The sequence below is a fragment of the Eutrigla gurnardus genome (genome assembly GCF_963514095.1).
Source record: "Eutrigla gurnardus genome assembly, chromosome: 3".
NCBI lineage: Eukaryota > Metazoa > Chordata > Actinopteri > Perciformes > Triglidae > Eutrigla > Eutrigla gurnardus.
This window is the reverse complement of record NC_139917.1, coordinates 6,802,068-6,816,493: the sequence shown is the minus strand read 5'-3', so window position 1 is coordinate 6,816,493 and position 14,426 is coordinate 6,802,068.

Below are 14,426 nucleotides of genomic sequence, written 5' to 3'. Positions count from 1 at the left end.
ACAACTGTTCTCTCTGATGAAGCTCAACAAAACATCACACAGGAGCCGTCTGACTGATAATCACCTCCACTCAATCCTGAGGATTTCCCCGAACATTGATGAACTTGTACAAAAGATGAGACACCACCCAGTATCAGGCTCAGCCTCAGACAAGTGAGCATCACAGAGCAGTCACGTATTTTCAGTTTTTAATTCAGTTAAATTTTTACATTTGTTTCTACAAGACGTGGTTTTTCTTTGAAGGAAGTATTGTTTTGTCTGTGTGCCATAGATTTTTGTATTTTATTTTATTGTATTTTATTTATTTATATTTATTTTTCAGTTGAATGGACTCAGGGAAAATTGCAGATAAGAGCCATGAGGAAGAATACAACTGATTTTATTTTTATTTTTTTATTTTCTCATTTTACTATTTGAAAGCAGTGATCAGTAGGATCATAGCACAATAATGCATTTTCAGTTTATAATGCATGCACTTTTATTTATGCATTTATCTTAATATTAAGAAACATATTTTGTTTTTAAAGGACATTTACTTTTTTGCTGTTTGCCTGTTGAAAATGTTTCCCTTGAAGTTACTGACAGAGCCATAACAAAATATTGCTTTATTCATTTAATGTACAGGACATGAGATTTTTCTTTAAAGGAAGTTCGTTTTTGTCTGTTTGCCTGTTGAAAAATATTTTCACTTGAAATTTCTGACAGATCCATAAGAAAATATTGCTTTATTCATTTAATCATTAAATAATATACACTGTGTTAGGTCTTGGTTCAATAGGCTATGTGCAATCATTTCAATATGTTTTAATAAACATTGAACCAGTCCGGCCCTCGGCTTGTAGCAAATTTGTTTTTTTGGCCCTCGGTGTATTTGACTTTGACATCCCTGCTCTATATGAATATTGACATTGGCGAAGGTATTAAGGCCATCAAAAACATCTTTCAAAAATATCCAGACAAAAAGAGACCGGATAAGGAGCTGCTTCAACTACTGGAAATCAATTTGACCAGAAATTATTTTGAATTTGATGGGAAATTTTTCCTCCAAACCAAAGGCACAGCCATGGGAAAGAAATTCGCCCCGCCATATGCCAACATATTTATGGCCCAATGGGAGACCTCGGCCCTGGCAGCATGCAATAAAAAACCTGCACACTACTTCAGGTATCTGGATGACATTTGGGGAGTTTGGACTCATTTGAGAGAGGACTTTGATCATTTTATAACCACCTTAAACACACACTATGCTTCAATCACACTTAAATCAACGGTCAGTGATGACTCTGTAGATTTCCTGGACACAACCACTTTTAAACACAGTGACTTCCAGGAAACTCACAGACTCGAAATAAAGGTGTTCTTTAAGGACACAGACACTCATGCTCTTCTCCACAAGACATGTTTTCATCCCAAACACACGTACCCGGGACTAGTTAAATCTCAACTACTCAGGTTTCATAGAATATGTACTCAACGCTCAGACTTCCTGCAAGCCACTAAGGTGTTGTTCTCAGTTTTGACCACCAGAGGGTACTGTAGAACTTTTTTGAGAAAATGTTTCAGGACTTTCACACTGGGCCCTAGCTTCGTGGCGCAGCGCAGGGCGGCGCAGGGTGGCGGAGCCGGCGCAATGCAAGTTTCGACCCGCGCAGCCTTGCGCACGGTCAGTTTGGCAGTTTGGTGGATCGCCTGCGCCAAGATGGGTGTGGCGGCGCAGCAGGGGGAGGCGTCACAGATTCAGCTTGGCGTAGCGGAAGTTTCGTGGCAAAAAGCCTCGCCGAGACTGCGCTGAAAGCTCGCCAGCTCCAACCTGGTCTACTTTCGGCGCAAGGCGTAAATAAAGTCCATTCATTCAATGCGAATCACAGCTGGCGGAGTGGAAGTTTGGCTGACGGCGCGCAGTGCGCACACGTCACCGACACCTCACAGGCAGGTTTCCACAGTTCCAGGCACATTTAAATGCAATAAATAATCACAACAAACACTATTTAATGCAACTAATTGAATCAACACGTGAATTTATATCTATATAGATTGTCCCGTCACATCTGACGTCAGATCAAAGGCGGATGGCACGCGTAACGGAAACTCAGCCTCTCGGACCAAAACATCTCCCTCTCTCTCTCCTGTTTTTAATAATATCGGCATTGTTATTATTATGATACGCGCGCACAGCGCGTGATGCGCGTGGTGGGAGCAGCGGCGCTGCTTCTGTCATCGGGTTGTCAAGTGACGGAACTTGCACTGAACCTCCCCTAACGCATTAAAGGAGAGGAGAGGAGCTCATTTGATTGGTGAAGATCTGAATCGGCTGTATTAATCCCAGTCCACGCCTCGTCTCCTCCTCGTCTCCCACTCACGCCTTCTTCTCCTCCCTCTTTCCCACTTGCGCCGGTGGGCGAGACGGGAGGTGTGCCTGCGCGAGCTTGCGCGAGCCTGCGTGGTGCACGAAACTTGCAAAGTCCAGGCGGACACACCCCGTCGGCGTGGCGCAGGTGCGCTGAAAGCTGACTGCGCCTGGTCTACGAAACTAGGGCCCACTGAGAAAGCCCATTGTTGTGGATTCTCTTTTGCCGTTCATCACTACATATTCTCCTTCTACTGTTAAGTTGGTTAAGGTGGTTAAAAACAATTTTCAGTCATTTACACAGGGAACTCAGCTGCTACAAGATCACAGGATTATCGCAGCGTTCAGAAAAAACAAAAACCTGCATGATCATTTAGTTAAAGCTAAAGTTAAGACACTTAACAAACCTAGACAATCTGGTCACAGGGAATTTTTTCAGCACCAGAAATGGTTGCGAAATCAATACAACAACAATGTTTTTTAAACAGAATGTTACGGTAACCCCAAGTTGAGAAACAGTGCGTATATGTCATCAAATGTCAACAATGTGCCATACAGTACGTGGGCGAGACCAGTAACACTATGTTGGTTAGGTTCACTCAGCACAGGTATAACGTCCTCAGAAAAAAGAACACTCATGTAGCATGAAATGTTGGACCAAGTGTGTCTTGGTCCAACATTTCATGCTACATGGCAGGCTGTTCGGGCCACAGTCGTACAGTGCAATCTAAGATGGAATGAAGCCCAAAGGTGCAGAAGTGAAAGGGTTTGGATCCTGAGACTAGACACTATATAGCCCAGGGGCCTTAACGAGAGGTAAACACAATGTTATGGTGAGGGATGGACGGCGTGTGGAACAAAAATTGTGACGGACAGTGCATCAGCAGCGACAGATTTTAAAACTTTTATTCCCCTAACCCATTAAACAATAGAAGCAGAAGCTTACTCACAGGGGCAAAAAGGCCCGGCGCTAGAAAAAGGCATCGCCAAGTAGGCCTCAAACACGCCATGTAAACCTATTTTACCGCCATTAAACCAGCGTTTATAAGGTTAATATAACGTTATCGGTGTTGTCTTCCTTTCACCAGAAATCCTTGCTTCCTTTTTTCGCATTGCAATAACGTTGCCGAACAAACAATGCAAACCATTTTCCGTAAAACCAAATCAACGGATCAGTCAGCAGTTTTTGAACTTGCTATTAACCATTTGCTACAACAGGCGGGCATACGTTAATTTAGAGATACGTTTTACAAATGCAAAAATAAGTTTAAATCGTTTCTATTCGTCTTTAACTCCAACACATGATGGTACTGAAGACGACCCAAAAGGGCATTCGTTTCGTTCAGCTTTAAATGTCCAGTTTCACAAAGAGGACAGGTTTATATTTCAAGGGTGTGGTTTCAGTGGCGCGAACGGGCACAAATCGCTGGCTCCGGGAGCAGAGAGCGCCGGCTCCGGGAGCAGAGAGCCCGGCGGAGAACATGACGTGAGTCACGAGTCAAACGAAATATAGTTTTACTAACCTTAGCGCCAATCTGGTTTCCACATTGTGTTTGAAGATGCATAATTTCTCTCATTTTCTTTCCGGACGTGTTGTAAGAGCTCTCAATGAATGTACGTAGTCAACAGCTCAATTCTCGTCTTTATACTAAAAGACCTGCCCCCTAAGTTTCAGCTCGAATGTTAATTGGCTCATTTGCGCAAGCATAATATACAGACACCATTTTGAACCATTCAAATGTTAAAATGCCCCTCCACCATTGGTCTACCCCGCCTGCCAATAACATTGATATTAACGTTTAATATTTCTTAATTCTGAGCAAAGTTAAAGTAAATCCTTGTCAGAGCAACCCGGCCTTACGCCGTTGCTCAATCTGCACTCAATTGTCTTGCGTTCTGGTGGATTTGTGCACCGTCATCAGTTGCAGCCCAAGTCCTCCAGAGTCTGGACACCTGAATCAAACTACAAGCCAAGTCTGAACTACTAAACCCACAAGTCCGAACTTGCCGTACGTGGAAACGCCTTTAGACTTATAATAATGTTCCATACTGTTGATTGGTCACCAAAATATACATCATGATTCATATTACTCTTGTACTTTCCTTTCTGATGAAACCATCTACACATCAAAAACCTATATATATATATATATATATATAAATTGCACTGGCATCCTGCCCTTGTATGTAGCACTCTGAAGTCTGTTTATTTGAAACTAATGTACTGGTATGTACTTATTAGAAGTCACCTTGGATAAAAGTGTCAGTTAAATGAAATGAAATGTAATTTAGTTATTTACGGTCCATTAAGATTGAATAGACCATAAAGCAGATTATGCTTCAGAGAATGGCTAGCTTGTGTTTGAAAAGCCGCTACGGCGTTGCTACAATTGCAATATCTACTAAGATGACTTTAACACGTAGCTGTAAAGTTTTCCTTGAACTATGGAAAACAAGTTTGTTAACAGCTTCAAACCAGAAGCCACATGTGAGACAGATGCAGTAAGGTTGCTGCTCAGGGTCTCGGTCTGCCACTTGTGTTTGTCAGATCCAGCAGTCACTCTTCCAGAGTCCAAACATGGTCACTTGCCTTCACTTGTAGCAAGAATTCCAAGATGGCGACAGCTCAAATCCAGGATGTCGACAGCCAAAATGACGAACGCGAAGCTTCAAAACTGTAGTCTACAAACCGAAGGGTGACGTCACCATGACTACATCCACGTCTTATGTACAGTTTGTCATTTACATTTACATTGAGGTCATTTAGCAGATGCTTTTGTCCAAAGCGACTTACAATAAGTACATTTGTCAAAAGAAGGAAAAAAAGAAACCACAACATATCATTGCCGATATGCTAAAAATAGAACAAGTGTTAGGTCCTCATCTCGGTAAAGTAGTAGCCTACCTTAAGAGCAACAGTGCTATGATCAGAGTGCTATAGGTGAGTCTTGAGCCTTTTTCGGAAGATGGCAAATTACTCTGCTGTACTGACATTGGTCGGGAGTTCGTTCCACCACTGAGGACCAGAACAGAGAAGAGTCTGGACTTTGCTGAGCGACATTTGTTTGATTTCAGTAATGGTGGTACCAGCCCGCCAGCTGAAGTAGAGGAGCGAAGTGCTTGCTTCGGGTTTGGCCAGTGTTTGAAGTTAGATGGGTGCCGTTCCATTGATGGCCCTGAAGGCCAGTGCCATCGTCTTGAATTGGATGCGTGCTGCAACAGGGAGCCAGTGGAGGTCACGGAGGAGGGGGGTCACATGGGAGAATTTGGGTAGGTTGAAGACAAGGCGTGCTGCAATGGTTTAGTCGCAGAGGCTGGTAGTCCGGCCAGGAGAGAGTTGCAGTCGTCAAGGCGGGAGATGACCAGTGCTTGAACCAGGAGTTGCGTTGCATCCTTTGTGTGGAAGGTCCGAATCCTGCGGATATTGTAGAGGGCAAATCCTGCAGGATCGGGCCACAGCAGTGATGTTGGGGGTGCAGGATAGTTGGTCATCGAGGATTACACCCAGGTTCCTCGCAGTTGACGACGGCAATACTGTGATGCCCTCGACAGTGACCGACAGGTCAATGCGAGGGCAGTCTTTCCCTGGGATGAAGAGGAGTTCGGTTTTATTCAGGTTAAGCTTGAGGTGATGTGCAGTTGTCCAGACAGAGATGTCAGCCAGACAGTCCGAAATGCGAGTTGCAATGTGAGTGTAAGAGGTTGGGGGAAAAGAGAGGAACAGCTGGGTGTCATCTGCGTAGCGTGTAGAGTGAGAACAGAAGCGGTCCTAATGCTGAGCCTTGAGGGACACCCGTGTCCAGAGAACAGGTTTTGGACATAGAGCCATTCCATGTGACCTGAAAGGTGCGATTTGTCAGGTATGATGTAAACCAGGTAAGAGCGGAGTCAGTTATGCCAAGTTCAGCCAGGGTGGAGAGGAGGATTTGGTGGTTGACTGTGTCGAATGCAGCAGATAGGTTGAGGAGAATGAGAACGCAGGAGTGGGATGAGGCTCTGGCGTCTCGCAGGGACTCGGTCACTGTGAGGAGGGCCGTCTCAGTGGAGTGATCAGTCCTGAATCCTGATTGATTAGGGTCAAGGAGGTTGTTCTGCGAGAGATAGGATGACAGTTGTCATACAACACTAGATTTGTAAGTATCTTACTCAAAACCCCTGCGACCAGGCTCCATTATATCAAACAACAGTGAAAACCTGTGGCGCTACACTGATTAACATGGCACATCCAGGCACATGATTAAATCGAATAGTTAGTATTATAGTATTGAGCAATATTTAAAAAAAACAATGCAGATTGGGAGGATCTTTCATCTGAGCCTGGTCTGTTCTCCCTGCGACCTCCTGGAGAAACAGATTCAGCAGGTTTGTTCTGGTTCGATCAGCTCACATTTAGATATTGGTGGTTTCCCATGGAATGTTGCCAGAGGTGGACTCACTTTGACCCCCAGCGTCTTCAACTCTTTGTGCATTGCCTGTGCACTCTGTTACCTTTGCGTATCTATCAGTTACAATACTCACTGCAGACCACACATTGCAGTTACAGTAGATTTGCAGTTTGGTGATCATATCTAACTCCTGTTTTCTTTGTCAGTGAGTTAGTGGTACTTTGAGGAAACATTTTATATTTCTTTAGGAATTTGCATTAGCATATCAATTTCTATGAAAATTAACTCATCATTTTATTAAAAACAACAACAAAGAAATGATAATCAATTGGTTTCCACATGCTGAATCCAAAGTCAAATCAACACAAACCAGATGTTTGGACTATGTGCTCCTTTAGAGACAGCTTTTCTCTCCTCGATCATGTGTGAACACTCTCTTACTGCATTCAGGAACGAAGATACTCCTCTCGGATGAGATCTGATCTGAGCTCCTTGGTGGTTGTACACCAAGTATACATGTAGTCCAATCTGGATTACAGAGCAGACTAGCATGGACTCCATATGTGGTTCATTAAAGTTTTCTGTTCCAGAACGAGTGGATAAATCTTTAAAAGACTTAATCTTTTAACTGGCTGTCCGGCAGGTTCTCTTCAACAAACCCTGAGGTTCTCCTGATCCATCTCCTCCCTCTTCCTGAATCTGAGCCAACTCTGGAGAAATGTGCCATCCTTTCCTCCTCAACCTCAGACATGGAAGCAAGTGATTCTAGCAGGCTGATGTCTGAGGATCTCGATTTAAGACTATTAAGAATTTCCCCTCACAATTGCTCATACACACACACACACACACACACACACACACACACACACACACATATTTATATATATACACACACACACACATATACTGTATATATATATATATATATATGTATATAATATATATATGTATATAATATAAAAAATGTGTGTGTGTATGTATAGTTTTAGGAGATTACATAGATTAGTCTCTGTAGGAGATTACTCACTCAGCCCACTGGTCCTGTAGTCCTCCATCCTTCTCATCTGGTCCTGTAGTCCTCCATCCTTCTCATCTGGTCCTGTAGTCCTCCATCCTTCTCATCTGGTCCAGTAGTCCCCCATCCTTCTCATCTGGTTTTGTAGTCCTCCATCCTTCTCATCTGGTCCTGTAGTCCTCCATCCTTCTCATCTGGTCCTGGAAGTTGAGTCTAGGTCTTCCACATGGTCTCTTCTTGTTGGGAGGCTGGTGCAGTGTTACTACTGCCATCAATACCTAAGTAAAACAGACTTGGAGACCTCTGTCAGGAACAGCCACCAACACCTAACTTAAAAAAATATAAATACAATCACTTGTAAATTACACTTTCAGGAGACTCGTGTTACTGCTGTAATCAAATGTTAACTTACCTTTGTCTTATCGCCATCTACAATTTAAACACATACAATACATAACACAACACGCCTCACCAAGGTCTGTCCAAAGGTTTCCCCCACCCTCTGACCCAACTCACCACCAGGTTGTGATCAGTTGACAGCTCCACCCCTCTCTTCACCCGAGTGTCCAAAACATGCGGCTTCAGATCCGATGAAACGATCAAAAAATCGATCATCAACCTTCGGCCTAGGGTTCTCTGGAGCACGCACACTTATGAGCATCCTTATGTTGGAACATGGTGTTCGTTATGGACAGTCCATGACTAGCACAGAAGTCCAATAACAAACGACCACTCAGATTTAGATCAGGGAGGCCGTTCCTCCCAATCACGCTGCTGGAGGTATCAGAACATCCTCCTCTTCATCAGAATCAACATAAAGAAACATGAAGTTGTAGCCTTCACCCTGAACGTCCTCCTGCTCACTGTCCTCATCTTCTGAGACGTCTCCCAAAACACCCCCAACCTGACCTACCTCATCCACAAGTTCATACTACAAAAAGTTTTGACTTCACCCATATATATTATAAGTATATTCAATATGTGACTTAAAAAGAGTTTAAAAATCAATACATTTTTGTGATCGGAAACTTAATTATTGAAAATATGAGGCTGTTTACTCTTCAGTTACTGAACAGAGATGAAAACAGCATTAAGATTAATTAAACCAATAATAATAACAATAATAATAATAGTAATAATAATAGTTATAACAATTACTATTATTTTAGCTGTTTTAGCTACATTAAGGCAAGGCAAGGCAACTTTATTTGTATAGCACATTTCATACACAAGGCAGACTCAAAGTGCTTCACATCATACAACAAAGTGAACAAAAATAAATAAATAGAAGAATTAAAAGAAAATAAAGGCAAATTTAAAAATGCATTACAGAAAGAAAAGGAGAATAAAAACATATTTGCAATAATTAAAAACAGTGCATACATTAAAAGATTTAGCAGAAAGCTATGGTGAACATAAAAGTTTTCAGTCTAGTTTTAAAAGTGGTCAGAGTTGGGGCAAGTCTTACATCTTCAGGAAGTTTATTCCAGCTATTTGTTGCATAGTGACTAAACGATGCTCTCCCGTGATTGTTGTTTACTCTGGGAATCACTAACAGATTGGTCTCAGAAGATTTTAGTGGTCTAGAAGGCTTATGTAGTGGGAGCATATCAGTGATATACTTCGGCCCTAGACCATGTAGTGATTTATATGTGAGCAGGAGGATTTTGAAATCTATCATCTGACATACAGGGAGCCAATGTAAGGATTTAAGAATTGGTGTAATGTGCTCACATTTTTTGGTCTTTGTAATAACTCTAGCAGCAGCGTTCTGAACAAGCTGTAGCTGCCTGACAGTTTTTTTCAGAAGACCTGCAAGGAGACCATTACAGTAGTCTAGCCTACTAGTAATAAAGGCACGTACAAGTTTTTCTAAGTCTTGAGCTGACATGAGCCCTCTAAGTCTTGCTACATTTTTTAGGTGATAGTAGGCTGATTTTGTTACTGATTTAACGTGACTGTCGAAATGTAAATCAGAATCCATAATAACCCCAAGATTTCTGGCTTTGTTTGAGGTTTTCAGGGACAGAGAGTGAAGGTGTTGAATTACTTTAAACTTTACTTTAAAATTACTTCTTTTTTAGCACCAAAAACAATTATCTCAGTTTTGTCCTCATTTAGTTGTAGGAAGTTTTGGCACATCCAGTCTTTGACTTGCTCAATGCACTGGCACAGAAGATCTATGGGGCGATAGTCGTTTGGTGATAGTGCTACATAGATTTGGGTGTCATCGGCATAGCAATGGTGGTCAATGTTATTATTTTGCATGATTTGTCCTAGTGGGAGCATGTAGATGTTGAATAAAGTCGGCCCCAAGATTGAACCTTGGGGGACTCCACACGTTACATTGGTAGGTTCTGATACAAAGTCACCAATGGAAACAAAATAGTTCCTATCTTGTAGATATGACTTGAACCAGCTTAAGACTGTGCCTGAGAGCCCCACCCAGTTTTCCAACCTGTCCAGGAGTATTGAGTGGTCGACAGTGTCAAATGCAGCACTGAGGTCTAATAGCATTAATATTGAAGTTTTGCCAGAGTCTGTGTTAAGACGGATGTCATTTACAACTTTAATAAGGGCCGTCTCGGTGCTATGAAAAGGTTGAAATCCTGACTGGAAGTTGTTGTGGCAGCCAGTTGAAGCCATGAAGTGATTAAGTTGTTGGAGGACAACTTTCTCAATTATTTTACTTATGACGGGTAGATTTGAAATTGGTCTGTAGTTGTTGATAATAGAGGCATCTAGGCTCCTGTTGTGAAAAAAAATAGTAAGCTTGAATATAGGAGGAGAGTCTATGGGTTGTATCAATAACAGCGCTTTATTAGCACAAATATCAGGAAAACATATTCCGGCAGTTATACGTGCACGGACCTAATAGTCAACTCAACATAGGGTTGAATTCACTCAAAAGGCGCTTACACAGAGTGCGCAGCGTATTTCATTGAGACTCCCCATGAGTCTGATTGGCTCATTCAATAGATGCAGGCGGAGCGTAATTTTAGCATGCCGCGGCCTGGTTGGAGCGCTGGGTATTTCCACCCACACTGGCTCATACGGTCCATCCCTCCGGGTTCTGTCATCTATGTATGTGTGTGTATGTTGTCGAGATGCACATATATCATATACTCCCCCCCTGTGCGGATTCCGCTAAGGAATGTGTCCTATGTATATTGTTTGGCCCCTACCCCCGCTGCTCTCTCGCCTGTGCCTGTGGGTGTGTATGTGTGTGTAGTAATTTAAAACATGTGTGATTAGCTTATATATTTACATTTTTCTCCACACTCCGCTTTTTTAGAAGAGGTTTAATGACTGCAGTTTTGAAGGCCTTTGGGAAATTCCCTGATTGAATGGAGTTATTAACTATTTGCAATACGTCTATTGATAGGCAGTCAAAAACATTCTTAAAAAAGTTGGTAGGTAAAGCATCAAGGCAACAGGTGGATGATTTTAGATTTGTCACCATTTCCACTAGAGTTTTAGAGTCTATGGCATTAAAGCTTGCCATCATTGCTGTGTTACTTTTGCCTGAACAGGGTGGTGATCCAACTTTTTTGTTTGAGATATTGATGGCGCGTCTGATGCCTTCAATTTTATTAGTATAAAATATATTTTATACTAATTATTAACATATTATGTATATCTTATAATAACCCAAGATAAAATATACCAATATTAATAACTATAATATTAAATATAATACAATAACAACATGACTGCAATGATATGTGTGGTTGTTGTTGTTATTATTATTAATAATAATGTAACGACTTGCCTGTCGTTTGAGAGGATGAGGTCCTGTATGTTTGTGTGACGCGCTGCTGCTGGGTCATAAGCACGCTGAGTCCAGGTAAGTTTCAATCAATTAATAACTTCAAATAATCACGGCTACTTCAGCGGCTAGATTACACACGCCTAAAGATGGAAAACGTGCACTGGTGGCGAATATGTATTAAAGCAACAAACTGAACAAAATGTGGTCAACAAAAATTGCTGCTACCTACACTCCTCTCTCTCCTCCCCCAGTGCAGCTGATCCAGTTCCCTATATCACCTATGGCAATCATCCCCCGTGCCCACGTGACCCAAGCCCTGTGTATCACCGTGGCAACCAGACCAAACAAATCAAAAGACAAATAATCCACCAGTGACACAATATGGCTCCTACAACCCAGCCCCTAATTATGGAGTTAATCTAAATAATTACTCACATACAGTATCAAGTAGGAGACGTGCACATACAAAAAAACACTTTCAACAGCAATAAAGCTCAACAATTAATGTCCATCAATAATCCACAGCAAAATTTCTCTCTTCTTGAATCAATATGACTCAAAAGTCCAAAGTCTCACCAGTCAAAGTCAAACAGTCCAAGGTGAGTCTCATAACAGTCCACAAGTCAAAGTCACAACTAAAGCCTCAAGTGGCTTCAGCCTCCTGCAGCAGGCAAACCTTTGTGATGGGCTGCTCCAGACAGCTGCTCCGGGTTTTAATCCGCACCTGACGAACCAATCCTTTTCAATCCGGGAAGGTTTGTATGACTCGTCCCACAGGCCAAGAGTTTCGAGGTCCATGACGATTACAAGATCTCCCACGACGAGATTCCTCTTCACTCCTGTCCATTTCTGGCGCTCCTGCAGTTGAGGTAGGTATTCATTAACCCATCTCCTCCAAAACAAATCAGACATATATTGAACTTGTTTCCACCTCCTGTGCGTATATATGTCTGAGGGTTCGAACACTCCTGGTGGTATTGTTGGTGAGGTCTTCAACAGTAGCAGGTGGTTTGGTGTCAATGCTTCCAAGTAATTTGGATCCATGGACGCCTTGGTGATTGGCCTGCTGTTGATTATGGCTTCAATCTCACAAAGCACTGTATGAAGACTTTCCTCATCCAAGTTTTGTACTTTAAAGGTCGAGTTGAGAACCTTTCGAATAGATCTTATCAGCCGTTCCCAAGCTCCCCCATGATGTGAGCCAGCAGGTGGATTAAAGCTCCATTGAATTCCCCTCTGCAGCATGACATCATGGATCTGCACCTGATTCCACTGCCCGATGGCCCTCCTCAGCTCCCGCTCTGCTCCTACAAAGTTCGTTCCATTGTCAGAGCGCAGCTCTCGAACTTGACCTCTCCTGGCAGTGAAACGCCTGAGTGCATTAATAAAGGAGTCGGTGTCCAGCGATGATGCAACCTCAATGTGCACCGCTCTGATGGCAAGGCAAGTAAATATTACACCGTACCTCTTTACCATGCTCCTTCTACTCTTAACCTCGAAAGGTCCAAAGCAGTCTACTCCCACACGAGTGAATGGTGGTTCATCTGGGACAATCCTTTCATGGGGCAAGTCTGCGACAGGTGATGCACCTGGACAAAACTCTCCTGATGGCTGAACTCACACCAGCTACCCAGTACCTCTCTCTCAACTTAGACAGCATATGGTTACAGCCCCCATGTCCAACTTGTTGATGTACATGTCTAAGTAGAAGCTCTGAGATGTGGAGGTCTTTTGCCAGGATTATTGGATGTTTCTCCTCCATAGGCATGGACAATCTACTAAGCCGAACACCAACTCTCAGGACTCCATCTTGCAGCTGTGGACAGAGCTTATGGAGGTGACTGGACTTTCTAACAGGCTGCCCTTTCTGCAGACTCGTTAGCTCCTCAGGAAATCTTTTCCCCTGGCAGAACTTGATAATGGCAAGCTCAGCCTGGTCCAAATCTTCCACTGTAAGACTTCTCTGTACAGCTGTCCTATTAAAATCCTTCATCTGCTCTTCCACAGAGGATGCCTGTTTTTCTTTGGCGATGTCAGACTGTGCAAAGCTCAGGTGTAACTCTCTTCTCTTCTTCACACAGGACATGAGCAAGGTTTTAATCTTCAAGAGCCATGCCACTGCTTTCCTTAGACTTGTCCAAGAGGAAAAGTACTCCATAAGATGAGCTACAGGTTCTTCTCTGGCCTGGACAACATTCACTGCAGTAACGCTTTTGACCTCAGGGTCGCCAGGTGAAAGATGATTGAGGTCTTCATGCTCATCAGGCCATTCACTCTCGAGATGCAAAAGAAAGTGAGGCCCCGACACCCATGTAGCATCTGCAACATATACATCAACTCTCACACCTCTGGAGGCCATATCTGCCGGATTGCTGCTGGTGTCCACATACCTCCATTGGGCCGGACAGGAGACCTTGAGGATTTGTGAGACCAACAAAAACTTTGAACTGAGAAGTCTCATTCCTGATGTATTTCAGAACAGATGTGTTGTCTGTCCAGAACACGGAGTCCAGCAGATCCATCTGTAGCTCTTTCCTCCAGAGCATATCGATGCGGCTGGCCATAGTTGCAGCGACAAGCTCCATCTTGGGGATTGTGACACATTTTAAAGGTGCTACTCGAGCCTTTCCCATCACGAAAGCGCTGTGTATTTCCGAGTTCTTTGTTTTCAACAACAGGTAAGTAACTGTACCATATCCATGGTCGCTGGCATCACAGAAGTGATGTAACCGTGCTGAAGCCACTTCTCCAAAGCCTGGTGGCTTCATGCATCTGCTGACCTTGAATCTGTCCAACAGATGCAGCTGCTGCAGCCACTCCAACCACTCTTTTGAGACTGACTCAGGCACAGCCTATCCCTCTCCTGCACAGGTCTCTCAGGATCTTCTTTGCTGTTAAAACCACAGG